Raw genomic sequence first — 6,518 nt, 5'->3', positions numbered from 1 at the left:
CTTGCTGTGGCGGCTATTGGAGGCCTCCAGGCTGTAAACTTTCCTGTAGAGGCTTGGCCGTTTTCCCTTGCTCCCTGGACATTATTGGCTCCTGCTTTAACACCAGTTAGTGGGGTGCTTTAACTACGCACCTTTTGCCTCTCGAAGGTCGGTGGTGATTCATTGAAAGCGGTCCGGGAGAGGCCATATTGATTGTACATATTTCAACCCATCATGCCTAAAGCAGTGGGGAAGAGCAAACATGGCCGTAGGGCCACAGTGCAGCAACAGTCCCTGGCCATTCATAGGGATGTGGGGACTGATCCCTTGGTAGTTTCCACCAGTCCAGCTGCCCATGAGCCCACAAGGTCTGTTAGATATGTCCGAGGATCGTGCCCAATAACTCCATAGACAGATTCTTAATGTATCAAATATTGTTTATTAATTAAGCATCTTATCGTTACAGGTACAAGTCTGGAACTGAGGCAGGACCGCATGGCTGATCCTTAAGTACCCCTGGGGCGTGGCCAAGGTAAGGAGGGGTCATTGGGTTAGGGTGGACCTTGGGGGTTGGCTTGCCCAGCCCCCCTGCTTCTGTATCTGGATCAGAGGCAAGGCATTTATTCATGACAAAACCCCCTCTAAATGCCTGGCCGAGATATTTTTCTGTGTTATGTACTTGAGTTGTTTTTTTTCAAGAGGACTCCTAATTTTGATGTGAGATATGTGTGCTGTTTATTTTGTAACGGCTTTGTTAGGATGTCTGCTGTTTGTTCTTCCGTGTCACAATGTATGACCTTTACAAAACCTATATTCACGAACTGCCTGACATGCTTGTACTTTATGTCGATATGCCTCGACCTTTGACCCACTGCTTCAGCCTTAGATATTTCCATGGCGGCTTTATTGTCCTCGTGCATGATGATGGGGTAGCTCGGCTCGGCCCATATGTCAGCGAGCAGGTCATCAAACCAGACCAGGTTGTTGGCGGCTTTAGACAAGCAGATATATTCAGCCTCCGTGGTGGATGTGGCTACCAAGTCTTGCTTGCCTGTGTACCAGTGAACTGGGCTGTTGTTTAGGAAAAATATGTAACCCGAAGTGCTTTTCCTGCACTTCACGTCTCCAGCCCAGTCAGCGTCAGCATAGCACGTGAGTGTGGGTGTTTTGGTGTTCTCGGGTTCTAATGACAGGCAGGCCTCGGAAGTTTGCTTTAAATACCTTAATACCCTTTTGATGGCCTCCCAGTGGTACACGGTGGGCTTACCCACGTGTCTCGACAGCAAATTGACTGGCAATGCGATGTCTGGCCTGGTCCAGTTCGCAATGTACAGTAGGGAGCCTATGGTGGATCTGTATAAAGTGTTGTCCTTGAACGCCTCAGCCTCATTATACATGTCCTTCAAGAAGTCTGGCTGCATTGGCGTTTCACACCCCTTGGCGTTTGTCATGCTGCATTTGTGTATTAGTTCTAAAATTTTATCCTTCTGTGACAACTGAAAACCCTTGCCTGTTTTCGTGATCTGTACCCCCAAGTATTTGTCTACCTTGCCCAATATTTTTAGTGTAAAATGTTTCCCCAGCTCATTGGCGAAGTTATTACATTTGCTGGCTTGATCACCGATATACAATATATCGTCTACGTATATCAAAACATACTCGGGGGAGTTGCCTGACTTCTTGGTGAAGAAGCAGTTGTCGGCTGAGGTGGCTGAGAACCCCATGGATTTCAATGTCTTGGATAGGCACTCATACCAACGTTTCCCTGACTGTTTGAGTCCATACAAGCTCCGGTTTAAAATCCAGGTTTCCCCCTTTTTGGTGCTTTGGCTGGGTGGCGCTCTTACGTATATCTCTTTGTCGAGCTCAGCGTGTAGGTAAGCGGTTTGCACGTCGAATTGGTGCACCTCCAGCCCCAGCAGTGATGCGACCACCAGTGCACATTTCACGCTCTCAGCCCTGACTGTGGGGGAGTACGTTTCCGTGTAGTCATCAGGGTATTTCTGGGCGAATCCCTGGGCCACCAACCTTGCTTTGTAGAGCACTTTGTTTCCCTCTAGAGTCTTAATCTTGTAGACCCACCTAGTGCCTATGGTTGTCTTTCCTGTTGGAACTTTAGAGGGAGTGTATACTTTTAGTTCCCTCAAGCTGTCCATTTCCCTTTCCATGGCTTGCTCCCATTTCTCTCTCTCCTCATTTGGTAACCCCAGTACGTCCTCATATGTGTTGGGGGTTAGTTGGTTATTGTGTAGGGATAATATGTAGTCCCCTAACCTTTCTGGCCTTTTGCCCCTGTTTGTCCTGACTGGTCTGTCAGGGGGTGTCTCTGTGTCATGCATGTGCCTAGCTTCTCTCTCGGTGAGTGCGTCTACTTTAATGAGCGGGTGGTTTTCCTTCCATCCCTTCACTGGTATTTCCTGTCCTCTGGGTTTGTTCTTTCTGTGTTCAGTGTCCCTCCCTGCTTGGTGTTTCATTTCCTTTTGATCATCCCCTGGTCCGTCCTTGTTAAGGGACACCTCGTTGAGGTGTATTTTGGACCAGTTAGCGTTTTCGTGAAAAACAGCTGTTCGTGATATCACGAAATTGTTGCTGTTGTCTATGAACCTGTATCCTTTTGTTCCCGGTTCATAGCCCATGAACCTCAACCTCCTGGATACCCTGTCCCCCTTACGCCTGAGTTGCTTGGGTATGTGCACATCTGCAGTGACCCCGAATATGTGTAAGTGTGACACTTGTGGTTTCCTTTGGTACATTAATTCATATGGGGTTTTATTTAGTACGCTGGACCACAGTCTATTTAGAGTATAATTCGAATAAATGAGTGCTTCGGACCAGAAATGCTGCCCTAGGCCGGCATCATCTAGTGCGCACCTCATCATGGTCTGTAGCGTTCCGTTTTTTCGTTCCGCCACGCCATTTTGAAAAGCGGAAAAAGGAGAAGTCGTGTAGTGGACCATCCCGCGTGCTTTTAACCATCGCGAGAAGTCGCTTGATAAGAATTCAGACCCCCGGTCTGTCATTATTTGCCTGATTTTGGTGTTGTGTTGTGTCTCCACCCTCGCATAGAATTCCTTAAATTTTTGAAAAACTTCATTTTTGTGTTTTAGGGTGTACACGAAGCCATAGCGGCTGAAGTCATCCACTATGGTCAGGAAGTACCTCTTCCTGTACTTGATGGAAGGCCTTAATGGCCCCACTAGATCCATATGTACAAGTTGGAAAACCGAATTAGTTGTGCGTACTGACTTCTTGGGCCTTGGTTTGGTTTTTAATTTGGAGCCCTTACAAATAGAACACTCGAGATAGTTCTCACAATCCTTTATTTTTACACCTTCAGAGCATTCCAACATTTTCTGTACTACGGGGAAACTAATGTGTCCTAGTTTCCTGTGTAATAGGTGGGCACAGTTGTCATGCATTGGTTTCCCTATCATTGGTTTCCCCTTCCTAGGTGTCCCCTGTTCATTGGGCTCATCGGTGGTGTGTGTGTGCTCAACCCCCTCTACTTCCTTGCTTGCGTTGCCTGTGTCATTGGAGTTGACCCCTCGGTGGTTGGTCACTTCTGGCTGTGTGCTCTTGGTTGGGTGGAAGAATGGTAGTTCCCCACTGACTACTACTTTCCCTATCCCTTTACCCCCTCTGGTCACCTGTGCCTTTCCTTCTTTGAAAGTCACTTCGACATTGTTATCCTTGCTTAGTTTTAGGGTGGCAAGGATATTATATGGTATATTTGGTACTAGGAGTACTCCCCGTATCATACCTATTCCTGGTACGTATGCATTACCTTTGCCTGTTACTTGTACGTTATTCTGGTTAGCTACTTTCACTACAAAACTTTCTCCTGTGAAAGAGGTTAGTAGGTTGCGATCGTGTGTGGTGTGGTTTGTGGCTCCTGAGTCCAGCAGCCATGTGCCTTCCTCCCTGTCTTGGCCTACGTGTTGTGTTTGATCCCCTATGCCGTACAGTGATCCAGTGTGGCTCTCCCTGGAACTGTCCCTGTGGTCTCTCCTGTCTCTAGGGCTAGGTGAATCCCTACGCCTGTGCCTGACCTCTGGCGAGCGTCCGCTAGTGTGTCTTGTCCTTTGTTCTGGTCTATCTCTCCTATGCATTCTGTCCCCTGTATTTTTAGGGCAGTCCCTCTTGTAATGGTTTCTTGACCCACATATATAGCACTCTGTGTTGCTCTGGCTCCTGCCCTGTGGTTCAATCTTTCTGCTGGGTCTTTGCTCCCTGCGGCTTAGGGAGCGTTCCTTTCTAATGCAATCCTCTGATATTAGTTTACTTGTTAGTAATTCAAGTGAGAGCCTCCCTGTCCCTAGATTGTCTATCTGTGTAATAAAGGTGTCCCAACTGGGATCTAGGGAATTTACTATGATACTTATCATGGTCCTCTCGCTTATGACCTCCCCCCTTTGTGTCAGTTGGGCCCTAGTATTATTTAGTGATAGTAAATGCTCGCTCATGGGTGTCCCTGCCTTGAGTTTAGTGGCATAAAACTCCCTAGACAGCCTGGTGGTGCTGGCAACGCTTTGGCAGTAAAACAGTTTGTGCATTCTCTGTATTATCTCTAATGCAGTCAGGTGGTGGCCAATACTGGGGTAAATGCTGGGGGTAATGCTGGCAATGACAATACAGTAAGCTTTGTGATGGATGCAATCCAATTCAAAAGTCCAGGGTTTTTCTGGGGGGTCTGTAACCATGGATAGCAGGTCTTCCTTAAGCAGGGTGCCCTGGAGCTGTTGATTCCAGTCCAGGAAATTCTCCCCATCTAGCCTCAGTTTAGGAAAATCACTGGGTAAAGTCCCTGAATTGTAAGTTAAATTACTCACATTATGTCGCTGTCCATGGTTCCTCACATAAGGATACTCGCAATATGGCAGAGGAACGACTGTGGCAAGTCTGAACTGACTTGTATCTATGTGTCTGCGTCGGTGTAGCTCTATGTCCTGTTCCGTTTTTCTTACAGGGGCGTGCTGCGCATGCGTGAGGTTCATTTCTCCCCAGTCGTCGTGGAGTGAGGAGCTCGTCCATGCTGCTCCCGGATGAAGGCCCCAATCTTCCGGATGGGCCTTCAGCTCCTCTCCGGTTGGCCTTGCCTGCTCGGGATCGTCGCGGATCGTCGCCTGGAGCCTCGGAAAGCGGTGAGGATCGCCGGTGGACGTTGGGAGTCCCGTTGGGGCCGCGAATGGTCCCGGTTGGCCCGGTCTCGCGCGGATGTCGCCTGTGGGTGTCGGGCCGATCCCCCTGCCCGCCGATGGACGTCCTCTGCCTGCGGATGGCCTCGCGGTCCACGGGTCTGGTCCCGGTCGTCGGTCTGGTGAGTAGTCCCATCGCCCTTGGCGTCCCGCTTTAGTGGGTGGACCTCTTAGGGGCTCTGGGTGGTCCTGGGTCCACGCGATGGTGGCGTCCTTCCCAGGGTGGGTGCCGGTGTCGGCCCTCGTCGCGTTGGGGTCCCTTTTATTTTTCGGCCTGGCGCCGGGATGTACGGCCGGTATTTTTACCTTGTCCCCTAGGGCCGCGGCGATTAGTTCGATGGCCTTGTTGACTTCGGGCTCGGTTGGCGAGCTTGTAAGTTTTGTTTTTGGGCCTTTGTGTTTTTTGTAGTATTTTTGGTCGGTAGTTTTTGAGTAGGCCCCGATTCCCGCCATAGGATTTAAATCCCGGGAGTCTATTGGTGGATGGTCGGCCATCTTTGATGACGCCGTCTCCCAAGATGGCCGCCGTGAAAAGGGCGCGAAGTCTCCTTCGGCCTTTGCGGTAGGTTTTTGGTGGGGGAAATCTTCCCTTACCGGGTCTCCTTCGCTGTAGTCGGATTCGTCTTCATCTTCCTCACTCGCTGCTTCGGAGCCTTTGATCAGGCTTCGGAGTTCCGCGATGAGGCCGCTGTTGCTTTGCGACGAATCTATCAGTTCGAGGAGTTTTCCTTTTAGGTCGTGCATCTCTTCCTTTGAGGTTTCGTGTTTCGTCCACTCCTCGTTGCTCCTGGCCGGGGTGGATGGGTGGTGGAGTAGGCCGCTCGTCTCGGGTGCCTCTCCTTGCGTGGTTTCGGGTTGGGCAGATCGTCCTGCCATCTTCTTGGTGAATGCTCTGGTATTCACCCTGTCTGTTGTGGTCCCTTGCATGTCGTGGAGTATCAGGATTGGGCTATCCAACCATCCTCTGCTACCATTTTGTTAGATATGTCCGAGGATCGTGCCCAATAACTCCATAGACAGATTCTTAATGTATCAAATATTGTTTATTAATTAAGCATCTTATCGTTACAGGTACAAGTCTGGAACTGAGGCAGGACCGCATGGCTGATCCTTAAGTACCCCTGGGGCGTGGCCAAGGTAAGGAGGGGTCATTGGGTTAGGGTGGACCTTGGGGGTTGGCTTGCCCAGCCCCCCTGCTTCTGTATCTGGATCAGAGGCAAGGCATTTATTCATGACAAGGTCCCAATTGCATTGTAAGGGTTCCTCATTGGACCCTCCACGGGCCCCCCACCGCAAGGAAAAAAAGTTCAAAACAGCAGAGTGAGAGGGCCAACAAACGTCCAT

At 49.7% G+C, this 6,518-nt stretch overlaps 1 long non-coding RNA gene across 1 annotated transcript; it reads left to right on the top strand.

The window, feature by feature from the left end:
• Positions 1-404: 404 nt before the first annotated feature.
• Positions 405-6,318, top strand: LOC148114899 (uncharacterized). The gene is made up of 3 exons (XR_015732903.1): positions 405-511; positions 4,946-5,296; positions 6,246-6,318. It is a non-coding gene; the product is annotated as an uncharacterized LOC148114899 (long non-coding RNA).
• The last annotated feature ends 200 nt before the right edge of the window (positions 6,319-6,518 follow it).

The sequence above is a fragment of the Pantherophis guttatus genome, chromosome 3 (genome assembly GCF_059756535.1).
Source record: "Pantherophis guttatus breed Tessera chromosome 3, ASM5975653v1, whole genome shotgun sequence".
Classification (NCBI taxonomy): Eukaryota; Metazoa; Chordata; class Lepidosauria; order Squamata; family Colubridae; genus Pantherophis; species Pantherophis guttatus.
Note: the sequence above shows the minus strand (reverse complement) of the source record. Positions and strands in the feature narration are given on the sequence as shown.